Source organism: Hyperolius riggenbachi, chromosome 4, assembly GCF_040937935.1.
Source record: "Hyperolius riggenbachi isolate aHypRig1 chromosome 4, aHypRig1.pri, whole genome shotgun sequence".
Lineage (NCBI taxonomy): Eukaryota > Metazoa > Chordata > Amphibia > Anura > Hyperoliidae > Hyperolius > Hyperolius riggenbachi.
Genome location: NC_090649.1, coordinates 403,675,562 through 403,699,869, shown reverse-complemented (window position 1 = coordinate 403,699,869; position 24,308 = coordinate 403,675,562). Strand labels below are relative to the sequence as shown.

The window sequence follows — 24,308 nt, the reverse complement described above, 5'->3', positions numbered from 1 at the left end:
CAGAGGAAGAGCTGGATTATGATGATGCTGCTGATGATGACGACGTTGTGGACCCTAACTATGTGCAGCCTGCTGAGTCCGTGGAAGAATGGTCAGAGCAGGATGACGAGTCACCTCGGCCTAGGCAAGGATATCGCCATATGTCAGGCAGGGGCATCGGCAGAAGTGGGCGTGGAGGAAGTAGACAGGACACTGCTTCAGCCGGCACCACCACCATGCAACCCCTGGCAACTACTACCACACATTGCTCCGCTGCACCCTCTGCTAGTGGGGGCCGCAGTAAATTAAAGTCACCAGTGTGGGATTGCTTTGAGGAATGTACTGATGACAAAAGGTATGCGGTGTGCAGGTTATGCAGCAAAAGATTGAGCCGTGGGAAAAGTCTGAGCAAGATGGGTACCTCATCCCTCCAGGGCCACCTGAGAAGCCGCCACTGCCGCGAGTATGCGGACTTTAAGAGGAAGCAGGCACTGCTGGCAGGGGTTCCTGAGAGCAGAAGGCCCACCAGCGCAGCAGCATCCTCCCTCCCTCAGGGTCGTGAATCCCCCACAGCAGCAGCAGTAGTAGCACGCAAGCGCTCTTCCACCTCGGCTGCTCAGGACACAGACATTGAGGCTGGCAGCCAGTGTTCGTCTCTCTCCTCTGTCTCCCCTGCATCCCAGCGTCGTCAGACCCTGCTGAGCGACACCTTTTAGGGTCTGACCAAGCCTCTGCCTCCAAGCCACAGGCGGATCCGCAAACTAAATGGCTTGCTGGCCCGGGCCATGGCATCACAGCTGCTTCCCTACTCCCTGGTGCAGGAGGGGAGCGCCATGCGGACGCTGCTCCAATTTGGCATCCCCGAGTGGCAAGTCCCCAGTCGCCACTATTTCAGCAGGAGCGCGATCCCAGCACTCCACAAGTTTGCGGTGGAAAACGTGGCCCGTTCCCTGGACTACTCTGTGGGCAAGCGGGTCCACGTGACCATGGACTCGTGGAGTAGCAGATTTGGGACAGGTCGCTACCTGTCCTTTACGGCCCACTGGGTGACACTGATGGAAGGGAGGGAGGACAAGAGCGCATCAGCCCAGCTAGTGGTGCCACCACGCGGGATCAGGGGGCATGCAGAAGGGTCCTGTCACGACACTCCCTCAGCACCCGGAAAGCAAGCCCGCCTCGGCAGCAGCAGCGCCAAGCCTCGGCACTGCCAAGCCCTTTTAACATTGGTGACCCTGGGGAAGGAGAGGCTTACGGCCACCAACGTCCTGGCCGCCCTCAGGAAGCAGGAGCGGAGGTGGCTGACCCCCAGAGGCCTGGAAGTGGGGTATGTGGCAGCCGATAACGGGGCCAACCTGGTGGCAGCAGTGCAGCAGGGAAACCTCCAGCACATCCCCTGCTTGGCCCACGTGCTCAATCTTGTGGTGCAGCGCTTCTTGCGCACCTACCAGGGGATGAGCGAGCTGCTGCAGGATGCCCGGGCGGTGGTACGCTTTTTCCGCCTGTCAGCCACTGCCTCTGCACTCTTGTCCACCTTACAGCAGCAGTATGGAAGGCCACAACACCGGCTGATCATCGACATGCCAGTTCGCTGGAATTCGACTCTGGCCATGTTGGAGCGGCTGTGTCAGCACAGGCTGGCTGTTAGGGCCTACATGCTAGACCCAAGTGTCCCCAGCAACCAGCAAGTCCCCATGATTACTGCCACTCAGTGGACACTGATGCAGCAAGTATGCCTGGTGCTGAGTCCCTTCCTGGAGGCAACCAAGATGGTCAGTGAGGAGCGGGCCTCTGTGTGCCAGTGGGTGCCCTTGGTTTGTCTACTGGAGCAGGCAATGGACAATTTAATTGAGCGTGGGGATGAAGCCCTGAGGCAGTTGGAAGAACAGGAGCAGATGGCAGCACAGTCCAGCTCAGAGGAGGGCTCACAGCAGGTAGTGGAAGAGTTGGAGGTCCCTAACCTGAATGAGGAGGAGGAGGAGGAGCAGAGTGCAGCAGGCGTTGTACGTGGATGGCGGTTTGAGGAGGACAACGACATGGCACAGGAAGAGGACAGGCATGCGTTATGGGACAATGGCGAGGACGAGGAAGATCGTGCTGGCAGGGCCCACTTGTTTCCCATGGCTGTGCACATGTTGCGCTGCCTTCGCAGGGACCCCCGGGTGATCCAGATGCGTTCAAGGGAGGACATCTGGATTACCTTGATGCTTGATCCCCGTCTGAAGGGGAAGCTGGGAGACTTAATGACGCCATCCACCACCGAGCAACGCACAAGGGAGTTGAAGGAGGCCCTTGTGCGCAGACTACTGGAAGCATTCCCCCAGCCTTCCACCCCCACTGTAACTGCTCTGCCAAGCCAGCAAGAGGTGCCTGCCATTGCCACTAGCAGCACAACAACAACCACCAGCAGCAGCAGCAACTGGCGCCCCGGAGACCTGAAGAGCCTAAGCAAGAGCCTGTATGCAGTGCAGCAGCCCAGAACAGAGGTGCCCGCCACAGCATCCACCACCAACCAGCACAAGCAACGACTGACCACCATGGTGTCTGACTATATGGGGTCATCCAGCGGGCTCAATGACACCGACAGCCCCGTGGACCCCTTGGAGTACTGGGTCAAGAGACTGGACATCTGGAGTGAGCTTTCCCAGTACGCCCTGGAACTCCTATCCTGCCCTCCTTCCAGTGTCCTCTCAGAGAGATGCTTTAGTGCGGCCGGTGGCGTGGTCACAGAGAAGCGCTCTCGGCTCTCCCACGCCTCTGTGGACAAACTCACCTTCCTGAAAATCAACCAGGCTTGGGTGGAAGGTGAGTTCCTGGCCCCTATTGTCGGACACAGGGGGACATGAAGTGGCTGCTGCATGTGCTGTTGTTAACTATGCCTGCCTTTATAAAGACATTTACTACCTGCCTAGTGCCTACCTTGGTTTATTTTTTTGGTGTTATGGTACTACTACCAGTAAGTTGCCATGGTCCTCCTTCTGAGCTGCTGAACTGACCGCCCGCTTTGTCCTCCTGACTCAGTCGCTACTACACTCTGCGTTCACACTGCCCGGGTCGCCGGGTGCATTTAATTTTTTGGCCAGCACTATGACGCTGTGCTACTACTACTGTGCTGCTGCTGCTGAACTGACCGCCCGCTTTGTCCTCCTGACTCAGTCGCTACTACACTCTGCGTTCACACTGCCCGGGTCGCCGGGTGCATTTAATTTTTTGGCCAGCACTATGACGCTGTGCTACTACTACTGTGCTGCTGCTGCTGAACTGACCGCCCGCTTTGTCCTCCTGACTCAGTCGCTACTACACTCTGCGTGCACACTGCCCGGGTCGCCGGGTGCATTTAATTTTTTGGCCAGCACTATGACGCTGTGCTACTACTACTGTGCTGCTGCTGCTGAAATGACCGCCCGCTTTGTCCTCCTGACTCAGTCGCTACTACACTCTGTGTTCACACTGCCCGGGTCGCCGGGTGCATTTAATTTTTTGGCCAGCACTATGACGCTGTGCTACTACTACTGTGCTGCTGCTGCTGAACTGACCGCCCGCTTTGTCCTCCTGACTCAGTCGCTACTACACTCTGCGTTCACACTGCCCGGGTCGCCGGGTGCATTTAATTTTTTGGCCAGCACTATGACGCTGTGCTACTACTACTGTGCTGCTGCTGCTGAACTGACCGCCCGCTTTCTCCTCCTGACTCAGTCGCTACTACACTCTGCGTGCACACTGCCCGGGTCGCCGGGTGCATTTAATTTTTTGGCCAGCACTATGACGCTGTGCTACTACTACTGTGCTGCTGCTGCTGCTGAATAGAGTTGGGCCGAACCTCCGATGTTAGGTTCGCGAACCTGGTTCGCGAACTTCCGCGGAAGGTTCGGTTCGCGTTAAAGTTCGCGAACCGCAATAGACTTCAATGGGGATGCGAACTTTGAAAAAAAAAAATAATTATGCTGGCCACAAAAGTGATGGAAAAGATGTTTCAAGGGGTCTAACACCTGGAGGGGGGCATGGCGGAGTGGGATACATGCCAAAAGTCCCGGGGAAACATCTGGATTTGACGCAAAGCAGCGTTTTAAGGGCAGAAATCACATTGAATGCTAAATGACAGGCCTAAAGTGCTTTCAAACATCTTGCATGTGTATACATCATGAACAGGTATGCAGTGGTGGGTTCACAGCACAGGTATGCAGTGGTGGGTTCACAGAACAGGTATGCAGTGGTGGGTTCACAGCACAGGTATGCAGTGGTGGGTTCAATGAACAGGTATACAGTGGCGGGTCCACTGAACAGAACAGGTATGCAGTGGCAGGTTCACTGAACAGGTATGCAGTGGTGGGTTCACAGCACAGGTATGCAGTGGTGGGATCACAGAACAGGTATGCAGTGGTGGGTTCACAGCACAGGTATGCAGTGGTGGGTTCAATGAACAGGTATACAGTGGCGGGTCCACTGAACAGAACAGGTATGCAGTGGCAGGTTCACTGAACAGGTATGCAGTGGTGGGTTCACAGTACAGGTATGCAGTGGTGGGTTCACGGAACAGGTATGCAGTGGTGGGTTCACAGCACAGGTATGCAGTGGTGGGTTCAATGAACAGGTATACAGTGGCGGGTCCACTGAACAGAACAGGTATGCAGTGGCAGGTTCACTGAACAGGTATGGAGTGGTGGGTTCACAGCACAGGTATGCAGTGGTGGGTTCACAGAACAGGTATGCAGTGGTGGGTTCACAGCACAGGTATGCAGTGGTGGGTTCACAGCACAGGTATACAGTGGCGGGTCCACTGAACAGAACAGGTATGCAGTGGCAGGTTCACTGAACAGGTATGCAGTGGTGGGTTCACAGCACAGGTATGCAGTGGTGGGTTCACTGAACAGGTATGCAGTGGTGGGTTCACAGCACAGGTATGCAGTGGTGGGTTCTCAGCACAGGTATGCAGTGGTGGGTTCACAGCACAGGTATGCAGTGGTGGGTTCTCAGCACAGGTATGCAGTGGTGGGTTCACAGAACAGGTATGCAGCCAGACAGGAACAAGTTAAGCCTAACTAATCTTTCCCTGAGAGACAGTCTGCAGCAGCTCGCTCTACTCTCACTAACGCAGGTAGCACACGAGTGACCGTAATGGCCGCCGCTGCCTGCCTTATATAAGGGGGGGTGGGGCTCCAGGGGCTAGTGTAGCCTAATTGGCTACACTGGGCCTGCTGACTGTGATGTAGAGGGTCAAAGTTGACCCTCCATGTGCATTATGGGGCGAACCGAACTTCCGCAAAGGTTCGCCTGCGGGACGCGAACGCGAACCACTGAAGTTCACATGGAACCGTTCGCAGGCGAACCGTTCGGCCCAACTCTACTGCTGAAATGACCGCCCGCTTTGTCCTCCTGACTCAGTCGCTACTACACTCTGCGTTCACACTGCCCGGGTCGCCGGGTGCATTTAATTTTTTGGCCAGCACTATGACGCTGTGCTGCTATTACTACCACCAGTATGTTGCCGTGGTCCTTCTGTGCTGCTAAACTGACCGCCTGCATAGTCCTTCTCCTGACTCAGTCGCTACCACCACTGCACTCTGCGTTCACACTGCCCGTGTCCACTGACAACTCTGCTGCGATGTCATTGCTAATTGCTGCAAAAAAAACAAACAAAAAAAATCACAAAAACCTCTCTGGAGCCTTTTTGCCGTCAGCCACTCAACCTCCTCCAGCGGTACCTTCGCCGCCAAGTGCCATTGGAACTCGCCTTCACCTCTTTGACTGCTTAACGCGTATATCCCTTTTTAAAACCACTTATTACCAATTAATAGCCCCATTTAAAGTGTTGATTTCACTTTAACATCCATTTTCTCTAGAAAAAAATTTTTGGGGGGAATTTTTTATGTTGAAGTTATGTTGCCCCTTATCACCTCGATAATCCATGCTATTTGGGGGACTGTAGCATGTATGGGGGCTTTGTTATTAACGTTAAAAGAAAATCCGCCTCCGGGCGTGAATCCGCGCGTGATTTCGCCATTCACGGGAAAAAATCCGCGTGGTTGCGTGGACGCGGACGAAAATCCGCATGCGGCGGGGCCGAATGCGGATTTTTTTTGCAACCACGCGGATTTCCGAATTCGTGGATGAGGCACATCCGAGCATCCGTGGATAGGGGGTGATTGATGGGTGATTGATGGGTAATTAGTGGGTGTTTAGAGGAGAGAACAGATGTAAACACTGCACTTGGGAGGTGATCTGATGTCGGATCTGCGGGCGATCTATTGGTGTGGGTGGGTGATCTAGTGCTGGGCCGAAATTACGCATTAGCGTAATTACGCATCGTAATTCACTACAAATGCACCGTAAGCGTTACGTGTAAGGTTACGGTATTACACGTAATTAATTACGCGTAGACCGTAGGTTACGTTATTATGCGTAACAAATTACGCGTAAGACCGTTAACTCCTATTGAAATTACACAGTCTGCCATAATCGCGTAATATTACGCTCCCGTATAATATAAAAAAGCCGCCGACTTTAAGGGTTAATAGCAAAGCCCCCTTAAGTGCTAAGAGCCTCAAATGTAGAGAATATATTAAGGAGATCAGAAGGAATAAGAGGAAATTTTTTTTTTAAAAAAGACCTTATAGTTTTTGAGAAAATCGATTTTAAAGTTTCAAAGGAAAAATATATACATTTAAAAACCCGCCGACTTTAACGGTTAATAGCAAAGCCTGCTTAAAATTTAGGAACACCAAATTCCCAGGGTTTATTAAGGGGATCAGTGGGAATAAGAGGAACATTTTTTTTTTCAAAAAGACCTTATAGTTTTTGAGAAAATCGATTTTTAAGTTTCAAGGGGAAAAATGTCTTTTAAATGCGGAAAATGTCATTTTTTTTTGCACAGGTAACAATAGTGTATTATTTTCATAGATTCCCCCAAGTGGGAAGAGTTTTACTTACTTCGTTCTGAGTGTGGGAAATATAAAAAAAAAACGACGTGGGGTCCCCCCTCCCAGACCTCTTTAACCCCTTGTCCCCCATGCAGGCTGGGATAGCCAGAATGCGGAGCACCGGCCGCGTGGGGCTCCGCACCCTGACTATACCAGCCCGCATGGTCCATGTATTGGGGGGTCTCGGAAGGGGAGGGGCAGCCAAGCTTTCCCCTCCCCCTCCTCCACCTTGTCCAATCCAAGGACAAGGGGCTCTTCTCCACCTCTGATGGGCGGTGGAGGTGGAGGCCGCGATTTCCTGGGGGGGGGGGGGTTCATGATGCCCACCCCCCCTCCCAGGAGAAATAAGTATAGGGGTAGTATAGGGGTACTTGTACCTCTTACCCATTTCCTTTAAGAGTTAAAAGTAAATAAACACACAAACACTTAGAAAAAGTATTTTAATTGAACAAAAAACATAACCACGAAAAAAGTCCTTTAATATTCTTAATTAACCATTAATACTTACCTGTCCCTTTAAATAAATGATCCCTCGCAATAGCCTCGGAAATGTTCTATCAGTTACAATGTAACAAAGTTATTACAATGTAACAACTTTGTTACATTGTAACTACGCCGCACCCGACGTCACTCGCCGCTCAGCCGCCGCATACACTTACGCGTCCTTGCAGGACGCTAAGTCCCCGCCGGCTCCCGCTGTCCACCCCGCCCACATCTGTCACCCACATGTCACCCACACGTGGGTGACATGTGGGTGACATGTGGGAGAGGCGGGGAGGGCAGCGGGAGCCGGCGGGGATTTAGAGTCCTGCAAGGACCCGACAGAGCTCTGAGCTATATAGCTCAGAGCTCTCTAAGCATCTTTGAATTTGGGCTCCAAGGAGCCCCATTGGTCCTTAGCAGACCAATGGGGTTCCTTCAAATCAGAAGGTCTTTTTGAAAAAAAAATTTTTCCTCTTATTCCTTCTGATCTCCTTAATATATTCTCAAAATTTAAGGCTCTCAGCAATTAAGGGAGCTTTGCTATTAACCCTTAAAGTCGGCGGCTACCTAACATTGATCCATGCGTCAACTTTTCCGCTTGGGAGCATGGCCTTACGCATTAATTGCTAGTAGGAAATTACGCGTAAGGCAATAACGTAACAACCTGCATTTGCGTAATTGCGTAAGGGCCATGCGTAATTACAGACATGAAACGTAGATAAATGTCTACGCCGTAACCGTAATTCCGTAATGCGTAATAGCGTAAAATTACGCGGAATGATTCGTAAGCGTAGTTTTTTCCATTACGCCCAGCACTAGGGTGATCAGATTGCCCGCAAGGGGCAGGTTAGGGGCTGATTGATGGGTGGCAGTGACAGATGATTGACAGGTGATTGGCAGGTGATCAGGGGGGATAGATGCATACAGTACACAGGGGGTGGGTCGGGGGGGGGGGGGTCTGGGGAGAATCTGAGGGGTGGGGGGGTGATCAGGAGGTAGCAGGGGGCAGTTTAGGGTTAAAAAAAAAATCGCGTTTTTAGATAGTGACAGGGAGTGATTGATGGGTGATTAGGGGGGTGATTGGGTGCAAACAGGGGTCTGGGGGTGGGCAGGGGGGGGTCTGAGGGGTGCTGTAAGCGATCAGAGGGAAGGGGGGGCAGGATCAGTGTGCTTGGTGCAGACTAGGGTGGCTGCAGCCTGCCCTGGTGGTCCCTCGGACACTGGGACCACCAGGGCAGGAGGCAGCCAGTATAATAGGCTTTGTATACATTACAAAGCCTATTATACACTATCCGTGGGGCGATCCGGGTGCTAGTAACCCGCTGGCGCTTCCGAACAGCCGGCAGGGTTACAGCGGGAGGGGGGCGGAGCCAGTCGCCGGCGGCTGATCGCGTCACGAATGACGCGATTGCCGCAAAACCGCAGCCGCCCCCGCCGATGGGCGTATTGCGGTCGTTTAGGCCCGGACTTTGCCGCCGCCCATCGGCTGCGGGCGGTCCTTAAGTGGTTAAAGTTACTTTTATTCAACCAGCAAGTAATTTTTTTGACGGGAAATTACATGAGTGTCTCCCAAAAGATAATAAGATGATGTACAAGAGGCATTATTGTGTAAAAAAAACATTTCTCAGCTTTGATTTACATTTGAGCAAAAACGTGTCCAGTCCAAAATTATTCATACCCTTCACAAACTGTCAAAGTATGTGGGAAAATACAAAGTTCAATACCATTCCAAATAGTCGAAGCTGTTCTAAAGCATCCTAATTACCCTGATTAATTGGGAACAGCTGTTTTAATCATCTAAACAGGTGAAAACAGCAGCTTTCTGCAGTTGGTTTGTGGGCAATCATGGCTAAGTCAGAAGAGCTCAGTGAGGACCTGCAGCTCCGCATTGTGGCTGCTCACAAGTCAAGCAATGGCTACAAGGCAATTTCTAAATGTTCTCAAGTTCCAGTGTCTACAGTGCAAAGTATTATTAAAAAAAAATGTTCCGCGCTGTCGAAAATCTCAGTGGACATGGTCGGAAGCCAAAAGTGACACCTGTGCTGGCCAGGAGGATAGTGAGAGAGATAAAAAATAATCCAAGGATCACCACCAAGGCCATCCTGGGGAATCTGGGCTCTGCTGGTGGCAATTTCTCAAGGCAGACAATCCAATGGACACTGCACACTGCTGGGTTCAACAAATGCAGACCAAGGAGGACGCCACTTCTCCAGATAAGGCACACAAAAGCTCGCTTGGCCTTTGCAAATGCTCCTCTGGACAAAGAAGAAGACTTCTGGTCTTCTTTGTTGCACTCAGATGAAACAAAAAAATGAATAGTTTGGTCACAATAATGTCTCCTTCATTTGGTGTAAGAAAGGAGAAACCTTCAACCCAAAGAACACCATCCTTGCTGTTAAACATGGTGGTGGGAACCTAATGCTTGGGGGGGGGGGGGGGGGTCCGCCAATGATCCAAGGGACCTAATCACAGTAAACGGCACCATGAAAAAAGAGCAATACATGAGGATTCTCAATGACAACATCAGGCAGTCTGCAGAGAAACTTGGCCTTGGGCACCAGTGGACATTTCAGCTTGACAATGACCAAAAACACACAGCAAAACTGGTGAACAAATGGTTAGCAGACAACAACATTAACATTTTGGAGTGGCCCAGCCAGAGTCCTGACTTGAATCAAATTAAGAATCTGTGGAGGGAGCTAAACGTCAGGGTGATGGCAAGAAGACCCTCCGATCTGAAAGATTTGGAGCTCATTGCTAAAGATGAATGGGTAAAAAATACCCGTGGAGACATGCAAAAAGCTGGTCTGCAATTATAGCAAGCATTTGATTGCTGTAATAGCTAATAAAGGCTTTTCTATTGATTATTGAGAAAAGTATGAATAATTTTGGACTGGACACTTTTTACTCAAATGTAAATAAAAGCTGAGATTTTTTTTCGACAATAATGCCTCTTGAACATCATCGTATTATCTTTTGGGAGACACCCATGTGATATGTATATGTGTGTATATATATATATATATATATATATATATATATATATATATATATATATATATATATATATATATATAATATATATAGTGGGTTGCAAAAGTATTCGGCCCCCTTGGAGTTTTCCACATTTTGTCACATTACTGCCACAAATATACATCAATTTTATTGGAATTCCACGTGAAAGACCAATACAAAGTGGTGTACATGTGATAAGTGGATCGAAAATCATACATCATTCCAAACATTTTTTACAAATAAATACCTGCAAAGTGGGGTGTGCGTAATTATTTGGCCCCCTGAGTCAATACTTTGTAGAACCACCTTTTGCTGCAATTACAGCTGCCAGTCTTTTAGGGTATGTCTCTACCAGCTTTGCACATCTAGAGACTGAAATCCTTGTCCATTCTTCTTTGCAAAACAGCTCCAGCTCAGTCAGATTAGATGGACAGTGTTTGTGAACAGCAGTTTTCAGATCTTGCCACAGATTCTCAATTGGATTTAGATCTGGACTTTGACTGGGCCATTCTAACACATAGATATGCTTTGTTTGTTTTAAACCATTCCATTGTTGCCCTGGCTTTATGTTTAGGGTCATTGTCCTGCTGGAAGGTGAACCTCCGCCCCAGTCTCAAGTCTTTTGCAGTCTCCAAGAGGTTTTCTGCCATGTTTGCCCTGTATTTGGCTCCATCCATCTTCCCATCAACTCTCACCAGCTTCCCTGTCCCTGCTGAAGAGATGCACCCCCCGAGCATGATGCTGCCACCACCATATTTGACAGTGGGGATGGTGTGTTCAGAGTGATGTGCAGTGTTAGTTTTCTGCCACACATAGCGTTTTGCATTTTGGCCAAAAAGTTCCATTTTGGTCTCATCTGACCAAAGCACCTTCTTCCACATGGTTGCTGTGTCCCCCACATGGCTTGTGGCAAACTGCAAACGGGACTTCTTATGCTTTCTGTTAACAATGCCTTTCTTCTTGCCACTCTTCCATAAAGGCCAACTTTGTACAGTGCATGACTAATAGTTGTCCTATGGACAGAGTCTCCCACCTGAGCTGTAGATCTCTGCAGCTCATCCAGAGTCACCATGGGCCTCTTGACAGCATTTCTGATCAGCGCTCTCCTTGTTCGGCCTGTGAGTTTAGGTGGATGGCCTTGTCTTGGTAGGTTTACAGTTGTGCCATACTCCTTCCATTTCTGAATGATCGCTTGAACAGTGCTCCGTGGGATGTTCAAGGCTTTGGAAATCTTTTTGTAGCCTAAGCCTGCTTTAAATTTCTCAATAACTTGATTCCTGGTCTGTCTTGTGTGTTCTTTGGACTTCACTGTGTTGTTGCTCCCAATATTCTCTTAGACAACCTCTGAGGCCCTCACAGAGCAGCTGTATTTGTACTGACATTAGATTACACACAGGTGCACTCTATTTAGTCATTACCACTCATCAGGCAATGTCTATAGGCAACTGACTGCACTCAGATCAAAGGGGGCCGAATAATTATGCACACACCACTTTGCAGTTATTTATTTGTAAAAAATGTTTGGAATCATGAATGATTTTCATTCTACTTCTCATGTGTGCACCACTTTGTGTTGGTCTTTCATGTGGAATTCCAATAAAATTGATTCATGTTTGTGGCAGTAATATGACAAAATGTGAAAAACTTCAAGGGGGCCGAATACTTTTGCAACCCACTGTATATATATATATATATATATATATATATATATATATATATATATATACATGTATAGATTGACGTACACATTCAATAGGCAGAAACAAAGGTCTAGCGATGGGAGGGGGGTTCCGGTTATCTTCTGCAGATCTGATAACTCACTGTAGTTTGTGCTTGTCTCTGGGGAAGGTGCCTGAGTACCATATGATGATGAAGGTGCAGAAAATCGACTCGATGGTGGAGGAGTAGAAGCAAGTCCGAAGAGCATGGGACATGCCAAAGTTTTTCAGCTGACGCAGAAAGAACATCTGTTGTTCGGCCTCTTTTTCCTTCCCTCCTTAGGTCGCTGGAGATAATGGTTCCTAGGAGGCGGGCGCTGGGGATTCTGGCAACCTCAGAGCCCTCAATGAGAACCGGTGGGAGTACAGGAGGGTTAATTCAAAATCAATGGTCAATTCAACAGTTTTACTGGAATTGAGGACAAGCTTATTGTCCTTACACCAGCTGCAGATATTCTCTATCTCCTGGCGGTAAGCTTGTTCGCCACTCTTGTCCATGAGGCCTACAATGGTGATATCATCCATGAATTTAATCACCTTGACTGAGTCAGACTGTGACGTGCAGAAATTTGTATATAGGGATAAGAAGATCAGCAACAGGACAGAACCTTGGGGGGCACATGTGTTGGTGGTTTGCACTCACACAAGCTGAAGGCGTCAAGCTTCACCACTTGGCTCCTGTTGGTAAGGAAGTCCTTCAGCCATGCGCGGAGGAAGGGGAGCAGGTTAAGGTGTATCAGCTTGTCATATAGGATGTTGAGGCTGATAGTATTGAAGGCAGAGCTGAAGTTGAGGAGCAGAATTTTGGCATAGGTTTCTGGTTTGTCCAGGTGGGACAGGATATGTTCCAGGCTGATGTTGATAGCAATGACTTGTTTGTTCTGAAGGCGAACTGGAGAGGGTCAGTTTGGTCATTTAAGGTGACTTTCAAGCGAGACAGGACCAGCCTCTCAAAGAGCTTCATGACATTTGAAATTAGGGCGATTGGTCTAAAGTCATTGAGGTCAACAGCACCTGATTTCTTCAGGACAGGAATTATGGTAGACTTCTTCAGGCAGGGGGGACTTTGCATTCCCTTAGGGACCGTGAGAGCAGAGTAGAGAGAACCGAAGCCAGCTGGGTAGTGCAGGTTTTTAGGCACAGTGTTGTCACACCATTTGGGCCTGGAGTTTTTCTTGGGTTTATTTAGGTGGAAGAAGGTACCCTAAAATGTTTGGAACAGCTGTAAAGCAGTATGACATAAACAATCTTACTAAGTAGAGCAAGGAGAGTAAAGATTATTCAATCAATTAGATACTGATGAACAGCGCATTTTGTGGGCCTCACCCACTTTTTCAGGTCAAAAAACACAGTGTCTGTAACTCGAGCACCTCAGACTTGGAGTGCCAAGTGGACATGGGTGGGGTTACAAATGCTGCTACCCAACTGCAGTAAAATGCAGCGAAAAGGTGTTTGTGGCCGGTGGGCAGGAGGCTGAACTGCCTGGCAAGCACACAGTTCAGCCATCCTTCTGAAAGATGCCTTACTGTGGTAATCGTGTTTTGGATTCCTTGTACCTGGTTTACATTTTTCACTACCCAATGCAACGATATCTGGGATGGGGAGAGATTATGGTCACCTTGTGGTGCTATCTGGGGGGGAGGGGGACCTACCACTGAAATACTATATCCACTTTAGCCCAGGGCCCCTGTCTATCTGCAAAGGTTAATTGTCTGCATTTACAATTGCATCTTAAAGCACTACTGAACTGAAAAATAAAAGTCAAAATAAACATACAAATGTCATACTTACTTCCCGTGTAGTCTACTCATCAATCTCTTGTGTTCAGTTTGTCCACTGTGATTGATGACATTTTCCGTCCTCCACTTTAAAAATGGACAGCCATTAGCCCATAACAGCTTCCTGGTCAGCACACAGTAAAACTGTAATATAGCCCACTTGAGCCATAGGGAAATATGGACATTACTTTGCACATCAGTTGTCCTTTCAGTTATAACTGACAGCAACTGATATAGCGCAAAAGGGCCCTAAGGGCCGGTTCAGACGGACGCTTGCGGAGCGTTTACCGCAAGCGTTCGAAACGTCGCGTTAAACGCTCCCATTCAAGTGAATGGGAGCGTTTACACTAAGCTTTTACACGCGTTTACACGAGCTTTTACACGCGTTTTCAGGCTACTGAAAGCTTGACCATGCAGCCGCGCAGCAGCCGCCGCACGTCATCAAACGCGACGCCAGGCAGACGTCCGTCTGAACCGGCCCTAAGTCTTCCAGTTCCGACTAGATCTATGGAATTGGAAAGAATCATTGTTCGAAGAAAATGGTGAATTTCTGAGAGAAACTGACGGAGAGGTAAGTATGTAATATTTATTTGCAGGTACATCATGTGTTTATTTTGAATAATTGTACTTGGCTAAAGTTCCCTTTAAGTCTAGCAGTGTGCTACGTTTTGTATTACTAATTGCAAAATCTTCGCCTACATCCCTGTATGTTTCAACTGTAAGGGATATATATATATATATATATATATATATGTATATATATATATATATATACTTGAGCTGAAAGGAGCAAATTTTCTTACGTTTCCATGCACACGCCAGGATGGATTGTACAGGTTCACTTCGCTCCTCTTCAATAATAATTACCCCCCAAATAGTGCGTCAGGCTATAAAACTGTAACCTACCTCCATCCCGAGGATTTTCCAGCATGTGGCTGATTTATGTATTTTCTTTTATTCAGAAAGCACAACATTACTTTTTCTTAATTATATAGCGTGCAGTCATTGTTGTTACTATGGTTCAGTATTGTACACACGCCTATCCACATGAATTACGTCTGGCGGATTGCTGTGAGCCTTAGTGTTGCTGTATGGAGAAAAAAGGACTTCTTTTATCTGGTTTATACAATTTCATGTAATGCTGCAATAATTAGTTGTGTGTGGGAAGAGGAGAAGGCGGGGAAGAGGTGTCTCATGGGCTTTTTATAGACAGTAATGGCTTTGAATTGTATTGCCTAGGGCTACGTTATGTTTATTTGGAAACAACACTGCTCTCTAGCAGAGAGACTGAGCATTGCTTGTGTACAAACAGCTGGCGTCTGGCTCGCTAAACATAACATGCCAATTACTATGGAACTAAAAGTTTTAGGCTATGTTTCCACTGTAGCTTTGCGTTTTCACATCAGGAATTTCACATGCGATTTTTCTGGAAATTAAAAAAAAATGCATGGTATTTTACATGCGTTTTTATGTGGATTTTCGCATGCGATTTTTTGCAATGGCCCTAATTTACATGTTCTGCCTAGTAACAACATGACAAGTTCCTCTTTCTGGTAAGAAAATGCATGCAAAATATTCGCATTTTGATGCAATTTTTTGCATTATGTATGGCCTGTTTCCACTAGGTACGAATTCACATTGTGAATTTTTGCATTAAAAAAGAAACCAATGAATATCAATCAAGTCATTTCCATTGAATGCAAAATTTTTGCATGCGGTGTGATGCAGAAAAAATATAAATTTCATGCTGCAGGTTTCTGCACCACGCATTCGTTCCTCATGTAATGATTTTTGGACGCATATTAAAATTTGCATAAAAACACAAACATTCGCATTCAGGAAAAGTGTATGCGAAATGTAATATCCTAGAGAAAACAGACCCATACGGAATATGACAATATATGGAATGTGAAAATATAGAACAGGCTGTCAGTTTTTTCCGACGCATAGAATCGCATGCAGAAATTTGCATGGAAGGGAAACTAGCCCACTGGTGGGATAACATGAGCACTGGATCACTGTTTTTCATACAAATGCAAATTTTCATTGCAAAAAGTGGAAACCTAGCCCTGAATGCAAATACTGTTAGCACACATGTTTTGTGGTAACACACTTCATGCAGTGTGCCACGATGATATACGCCGTTATACCAAAATGCACCTGCCATAATGTGAACCTTGCATAGGTGGTACATGGCATAGCCTGGCCCGCACGTTAACAAGCGTACTGCGGGCTTGATCCACTAAACCGTGATAACTCAAATATCACACCTTATCAAAGATATCACACCCTATCAAAATTAACACGTCTTATCAGAGTAGCATAGAGAGCACTACAAACCCGCAGGGGCTCAGGGCAGTCGTGCCATTGCCAGTTAGCAGGCATAAGTTCATAGCGTTGCTATGCTACTCTGATAAGGCATGTTAACTTTGATAAGGTGTGATATCTTTGATAAGGTGTGATATTTGAGTTATCACGGTTTAGTGAATCAAGCCCTACATGCGGAACAGCTGTCTTTACCAGCCACTAGTGATGGGCGAACAGTGTTCGCCACTGTTCGGGTTCTGCAGAACATCACCCTGTTCGGGTGATGTTCGAGTTCGGCCGAACACCTGACGGTGCTCGGCCAAACCGTTCGGCCACATGGCCGAACTAAGAGCGCATGGCCGAACGTTCCCCGAACGTTCGGCTAGCGCTGTGATTGGCCGAACGGGTCACGTGGTTCGGGCCCGAACGCGCTCTGATTGGCCGAACGGTCACGTGGTTCGGGTAAATAAATACCCGAACCACGTCATATCTCCGCCATTTCTCTGTGGGTTTAGCTTTGGGTAGGCAGGCAGGGTAGTTCGCTCTCCAGCCACGCTAGCCAGGGTCCCCCCCAGTCATTGTGTGTCGCTGCTGGGAACAGTAGTACACCGCTCGCTCAGCCACACTATATAGCATTCTGTTTACTGCCACTCTGTGTACCTCGCTCAGCCACACTATATAGCATTCTGTTTACTGTTCTGTGTCTGCTGGGAATAGTAGTACACCGCTCGCTCAGCCACACTATATAGCATTCTGTTCACTGTTCTGTGTCTGCTGGGAATAGTGGTACACCGCTCGCTCAGCCACACTATATAGCATTCTGTTTACTGTTCTGTGTCTGCTGGGAATAGTGGTACACCGCTCGTTCAGCCACACTATATAGCATTCTGTTTACTGTTCTGTGTCTGCTGGGAATAGTGGTACACCGCTCGCTCACCCACACTATATAGCATTGTGTTTACTGTTCTGTGTCTGCTGGGAATAGTAGTACACCGCTCGCTCAGCCACACTATATAGCATTGTGTGTACTGCCACTCTGTGTACACGGCTCAGCCTGACTATATAGCATTGTGTGTACTGCCACTGTGCACCTCGCTCAGCCACGCTATATATAGCATTGTGTTTACTGCCACTCTGTGTACACCGCTCAGCCAGACTACATAGCATTGTGTGTACTGCCACTCTGTGTACACCGCTCAGCCAGACTCTATAGCATTGTGTGTACTGCCACTCTGTGTACACCGCTCAGCCAGACTATATAGCATTGTGTGTACTGCCACTCTGTGTACACCGCTCAGCCAGACTATATACCATTGTTTACTGACACTCTGTGTACACCGCTCAGCCAGACTATATACCATTGTTTACTGACACTCTGTGTACACCGCTCAGCCAGACTATATACCATTGTTTACTGACACTCTGTGTACACCGCTCAGCCAGACTATATACCATTGTTTACTGACACTCTGTGTACACCGCTCAGCCAGACTATATACCATTGTTTACTGACACTCTGTGTACACCGCTCAGCCAGACTATATACCATTGTTTACTGACACTCGGTGTACACCGCTCAGCCAGACTATATACCATTGTTTACTGACACTCTGTGTACACCGCTCAGCCAGACTATATACCATTGTTTACTGACACTCTGTGTACACCGCTCAGCCAGACTATATACCATTGTTTACTGACACTCTGTGTACACCGCTCAGCCAGACTATATACCATTGTTTACTGACACTCTGTGTACACCGCTCAGCCAGACTATATACCATTGTTTACTGACACTCTGTGTACACCGCTCAGCCAGACTATATACCATTGTTTACTGACACTCGGTGTACACCGCTCAGCCAGACTATATACCATTGTTTACTGACACTCTGTGTACACCGCTCAGCCAGACTATATACCATTGTTTACTGACACTCTGTGTACACCGCTCAGCCAGACTATATACCATTGTTTACTGACACTCTGTGTACACCGCTCAGCCAGACTATATACCATTGTTTACTGCCACTCTGTGTACATGGCTCAGCCAGACTATATAGCATTGTGTGTACTGCCACTCTGTGTACACCGCTCAGCCAGACTATATAGCATTGTTCACTGCCACTCTGTGTACACGGCTCAGCCAGACTATATAGCATTGCGTACTCTGCCAGTCAGTGTGTATATTGCTGGGATCAGTAATACTCCACTCACCGTCAACCACTATATGAGCTCACCATGAGTTCCTCAGAGACCTCCGCTGTGAGCAGCACTCCCAACAACAGCAACAGCCAACGCCCCACGCAAGCTATAACATCCACCCCAGCAGCCAGTGGTCAGCAGCAGCCCTCCCCGGAGGAGAACGTTGTGTCCATCGGTCCGGCGCCAGAGCGATTAATGAGGGCTGCCATTGAGGGGATGATGGGGCCTGATGTGGAGGAGGAGGTCGGGCTCAGGCCAGCATCCCAAGTTAATGTTGAGGACGATGAGGGGTCTGTGACTGTGTCTGGGGATGTTGGGGTGGCAGAGGTGGTGGGTGGGTCAGACTCAGGAGAAGAGTTGTATGATGAGGATGATGATCGGGACCATCTGTATGTGCCTCAGAGTCCGACCCCGGAAAACATGTTGTATCGTGTGTTTAGGTACTAAAATCTGCGTTCCCAGTAGTGTTGGGCGAACAGTGTTCGCCACTGTTCGGGTGCTGCAGAACATCACCCCGTTCGGGGTGACTATATAGCAGACTATATAGCATTGTGTTTACTGCCACTCTGTGTACACGGCTCAGCCACACTATATAGCATTGTGTTTACTGCCACTCTTTGTCTGCTGGGAACAGTAGTACACCGCTCACCCGCCACTGTATAGCATTGTGCTCTGTGTCGCTGCTGGCAATAGTGGTACACCGCTCACCCACCACTGTATAGCATTTCTGTACTGCCACTGTACTGCTGCCAGTCAGCGTGTACTGTAAGGATAAGTGAAATGAGGAAGAAATCCGGTGAAAGAGGGAGGGGCAAGGGAAGAGGTGTTTCCCCTGACGGTTGTGCTGGGGAGCTGTACTCCACGGCGGCGGCCCCCCACAATGACATATGACGAGTTTGAGGAGATGGAAGAGGAGGGTATGGACAATGTGGACATAGACCCAGATTTTGTTTGTGAACGAGAACATCGCCGTCGTAGCAGCAGCACAGATGAGTCTGTTGAAGAACCCACTGCTGCACGAGTTCGCCTTGTGCCACAAGGTAGGCGGCGCGCAATTTCAGGCACCACAAGCGTGGAAGTTCAAGTGAGAGGCAAAAGAGGCGCAAACAGAAATCGCCAGCAAGGCAGGTGCTCCAAATTCTGGGCTTTCTTTGAAGACTGCACTGAGGATGTTACCATGGCGATTTGCAAGGTGTGCAAGACCCGCCTGAGCAGGGGGAAAAGTATTAACAACCTCTCCACCACCAGCATGAGCCGCCACATGCTATCCAAACATCCCACTCTGTGGGCAAACGCGGCAGGACAGGGTACCACCAGCAACACTGCCTCCCTTGGGTTCACCAGACTCACCACCAGACCCGCCTCAGCAGCAGCAGTAGCCCAGCCATTGCGTGGTTCAAAACATTCCAAAAAATCAGATGACGCTGACACTGTCACTTTCCGGAGTAGTGCTCTTGAGGTCTCCCAGTGTTCATCAAACACAACAACCAACAGCCCTTCGTTGTGCAGCCCTACGGTTCAGTTGTCTGTCTCGGAGATGTTTGAGCGCAAGAGGAAATTGCCAGCAAATGACCCCCGGGCCGTGGCAGTAAGAGCCAGCATAGCCAAGCTTCTGGCCTGCGAAATGCTGCCATATCGAGTGGTGGAGACAAACAGCTTCAAGGGCATGATGTCAGTGGCCATCCCACGTTACGTGGTTCCCAGCCGCTACCACTTTGCGCGCTCTGCAGTGCCTGAGTTGCATGAGCACGTGGTCAGCAAAATAACCCGAAGCTTGAAGAATGCCGTTGCCTGCAAGGTTCACGTATCCGCCTCTCCACAGAAAATGCAGACCGTCTGACTCAAATTAAAATGAATCAATCCTGGATTGGAAATGACTACGCAACACTCCAGGACCCCAACCAAGTAACATGACCAATGAACATCTGGGATGGTTTAGCGTTTCCGGTCCCTGTTTATTGAACCTCTCATCTGTATTACATTTATGACTGCATGGCGGCAAAAAGCATTGCTGCTATATCCGCACGCTTTTTGTCCTCATGCAAGGCCTGGGTTGTTGTGTCTCAAAAAGCATGGCCTTCTCCTCCTGCGCCTGCTCCTGTTCCATCACGTGTGCTGCTGCTGCTGGGTTAGCGTTTCCGGTCCCTGTTTATGGAACCTCTCATCTGTATTACATTTATGACTGCATGGCGGCAAAAAGCATTGCTATATCCGCACGCTTTTTGTCCTCATGCAAGGCCTGGGTTGCGTCTCAAAAAGCGTGGCCTTCTCCTCCTGCGCCTCCTCCTGTTCCATCACGTGTGCTCTGTGCTGCTGCTGCTGCTGGGTTAGCGTTACCGGTCCCTGTTTATTGAACCTCTCATCTGTATTACATTTATGACTGCATGGCGGCAAAAAGCATTGCTATATCCGCACGCTTTTTGTCCTCATGCAAGGCCTGGGTTGCGTCTCAAAAAGCGTGGCCTTCTCCTCCTGCGCCTCCTCCTGTTCCATCACGTGTGCTCTGTGCTGCTGCTGCTGCTGGGTTAGCGTTACCGGTCCCTGTTTATTGAACCTCTCATCTGTATTACATTTATGACTGCATGGCGGCAAAAAGCATTGCTATATCCGCACGCTTCTTGTCCTCATGCAAGGCCTGGGTTGTTGTGTCTCAAAGCGTAGCCTTCTCCTCCTGCGCCTCCTCCTGTTCCATCATGTGTGCTCTGTGCTGCTGCTGCTGCTGCTGGGTTAGCGTTACCGGTCCCTGTTTATTGAACCTCTTATCTTTATTACATTTATGACTGCATGGCGGTAAAAAGCATGCTATCTGCACGCTTCTTGTCCTCATGCAAGGCCTGGGTTGTTGTGTCTCAAAGCGTGGCCTTCTCCTCCTGCGCCTCCTCCTGTTCCGTCACGTGTGCTCTGTGCTGCTGCTGCTGCTGGGTTAGCGTTACCGGTCCCTGTTTATTGAGCCTCTTCTCTTTATTACATTTATGACTGCATGGCGGCAAAAAGCATTGCTGCTATATCCGCACGCTTCTTGTCCTCATGCAAGGCCTGGGTTGTTGTGTCTCAAAAAGCGTGGCCTTCTCCTCCTGCGCCTCCTCCTGTTCCATCACGTGTGCTGCTGCTGCTGCTGGGTTAGCGTTACCGGTCCCTGTTTATTGAACCTCTTATCTTTATTACATTTATGACTGCATGGCGGTAAAAAGCATGCTATCCGCACGCTTCTTGTCCTCATGCAAGGCCTGGGTTGTTGTGTCTCAAAAAGCGTGGCCTTCTCCTCCTGCGCCTCCTCCTGTTCCATCACGTGTGCTGCTGCTGCTGCTGGGTTAGCGTTACCGGTCCCTGTTTATGGAACCTCTTCTCTTTATTACATTTATGACTGCCTGGCGGTAAAAACCATGTTACCTGTGCAAAGAAACATGACATTTTCAGCATTTAAAAGACAATTTTTCCTTTGAAACTTTACAATCAATTTTCTCAAAAACTATAAGCTCTTTTTGCTAAATTTTTTTCCCTCTTGTACCCACTCCCAAGGTGCACATACCCTGTAAATTTGGGGTATGTAGCATGTAAGGAGGCTTTACAAAGCACAAAAGTTCGGGTCCCCATTGACTTCCAATATGTTCGGAGTTCGGGTCGAACACCCGAACATCGCGGCCATGTTCGGCCTGTTCGGCCCGAACCCGAACATCTAGATGTTCGCCCAACACTACCAGCCACTAACCCGGCCGAACCCACCTCTTGTCACTCCCTCCATGGCTGCACACATTGGGCTTGATTAACTGAGACAAATAACATGCCTTATCAGAGATAACATTCCTTATCAAAGTTAACACGCCTTATCAGAGATAACATGCCTTATCAAAGTTAACACGCCTTATCAGAGATAACATGCCTTATCAAAGTTAACATGCCTTATCAGAGTAGCATAGCGAACTTAGGCCTGCTAATTGGAAATAACAAGAGCTCCACTCGTCCTGCCCTAAGCCCCTGCGGGTTCGTAGCACTTGTTATGCTACTCTGTTAAGGCGTGTTAACTTTGATGAGGCGTGCTAACTTTGGTAAGGCGTGCTATTTGTCTTAGTGAGTCAAGCCCATTGGATGCTACAGCATAAGAAGCCAGGATCCAGATGCATGACTATGCCTTGGAATATTTGGATGCTATTGGTACAGGGGAGTAACTAGAGAGGAGCAGCTCTTGTGATCGCAGGGGTCCTAGTGCTGTAGGGGAGAGGGGGGGGCAACCACTAACCTTCTCTTCCAATGATACAGGGGACTATACTTCAGATCAGGTGTTTCCAGGGCTGGGCCGAGGCAGAGACGTGAAAGGCTCCAGTCTCAGGGCGCAGTGTAGGAGGTGGTGCAAAACTCCCTCAGCTATCTTTACCCTATTGAGTTTGAAGCAGAGAGAAATAAGAAAAGGGGATACATGGCAGTGACTGCAAACCAGATAACTAGAGATTAAGGTGTTGGGGGGTTGGGGGCCTGGGGCGCCTCTTAGTCTAATAGCAGTTAGTGTGTGATGGCTGGGGTGGGAGGGATGGGGAGCGCACTTTGGTGTCTCAGCCTTGGGTGCTGGAGGACCTTGTCCCAGCTCTGGGTGTTTCCATGGCTATACTTGTTAGAGGTGTGAAGATCATGAAGGTCACACTTGTTTTTGACTCTTGTGAGATGGGTCCTAAGGCCATGAAGGGCACCAACGGGAGGCAAGGGAAGGGGTGTGACCATTGGGGGGCCCCATAAAAGTTTTTTTGGAGGGCCCATGAATTGTAGATACGCCACTGTATTGGAATAAACAGCTTCTTCCCAAACAAACTGGATGGTGCACGTTCCTCTTTCTTACAACGGTACATTTGGGTGTGGCGAACCACATTAAAAAGCAGACGTTATGTGGCTCTTTAACGCACCACTGTGAACGCAGCCTCATGCCGTAGTTATTGAAATGGCTAAATATTTTCAGTAACTGGCCCCATGTAGCTTATCTGTTCATTACTTCAAGTCGTGCTCAGCGCAGATCAAAACAGCCTCGAGAGAGGAAAACTGAACGGACGAAACTTTGAACACAGCCTATTAGCATAAGCCAGAATCTCAAAAGATTGCAAATACAGAATTGGACTTGGAGTTGAAATAAGACTTGGATAACTTTATTAGATAGACTGCAGTCCTGCAGAGGACACTGCTGATGATGCTTCTCTTCTGTCTCTCCCCTGCAGGTTGCCCAAAGCATCTTCAGTTGCCAGGCAACAGCTCGTTAGAACAACATCTGATGTGAAGGTGGCTTTTTGCTGAAGCTGGTATCCTGGCGTGCAGTTGCAGGTTACTGTGTCTAGACCGAGTCCCGTTTGCTAATCTATGAAACAAATGCCATCTCCATCCCACTTGTTTTCATATTTATTTTTTTATTTTATTTTTTTTTCCGTTACTGTCAATATGAGAAAAACATTTATGTAGATTTTACTTTTAAACATATTAGTGTTCTTCTGCGTAAGTGTGATTAAACTTAAGTGTGATTAAAACATCTTAAAATGTGGCTCTGATCAATAATCTAATAGGCGTAAATTAGTGATTGCAGCAGGTCTGGGTTACTGTAAGAAATGACTCATGGCTAGGCCATACTCCCACTCAGTGTGGGCTGATAATGATCTGCACAGGCAAGATAACAAGTGGAAAGAGACATTTTACAAATGTGAGGGATGTTAACATTTGAATCGCAATGTGTTTCTATTAACCCTTAAGCCCCATCTACACCATACAATTTTTTGTCTGATTTGATTCATTGATTCAATTCGATTCAATCCGACATGTCCGATCGGGATTCGATTTGATTTGATTCAATGTGCCATTGTTTTACAATGGCAAATTGAATCTAATCAAATCCCGATCAGACATGTCGGATTGAATCAAATCGAATCAATGAATCTAAT

The 24,308-nt window shown here is 48.2% G+C and overlaps 1 long non-coding RNA gene across 1 annotated transcript in view; it reads left to right on the top strand.

The window, feature by feature from the left end:
* Positions 1-23,762, top strand: part of LOC137504203 (uncharacterized) — a 224,138-nt gene extending 200,376 nt beyond the window's left edge. Inside the window, exon 3 of the long non-coding RNA XR_011019444.1 lies at positions 23,598-23,762. This is a non-coding gene — a long non-coding RNA (uncharacterized lncRNA). The remainder of the gene's footprint in view (positions 1-23,597) is intronic.
* The last annotated feature ends 546 nt before the right edge of the window (positions 23,763-24,308 follow it).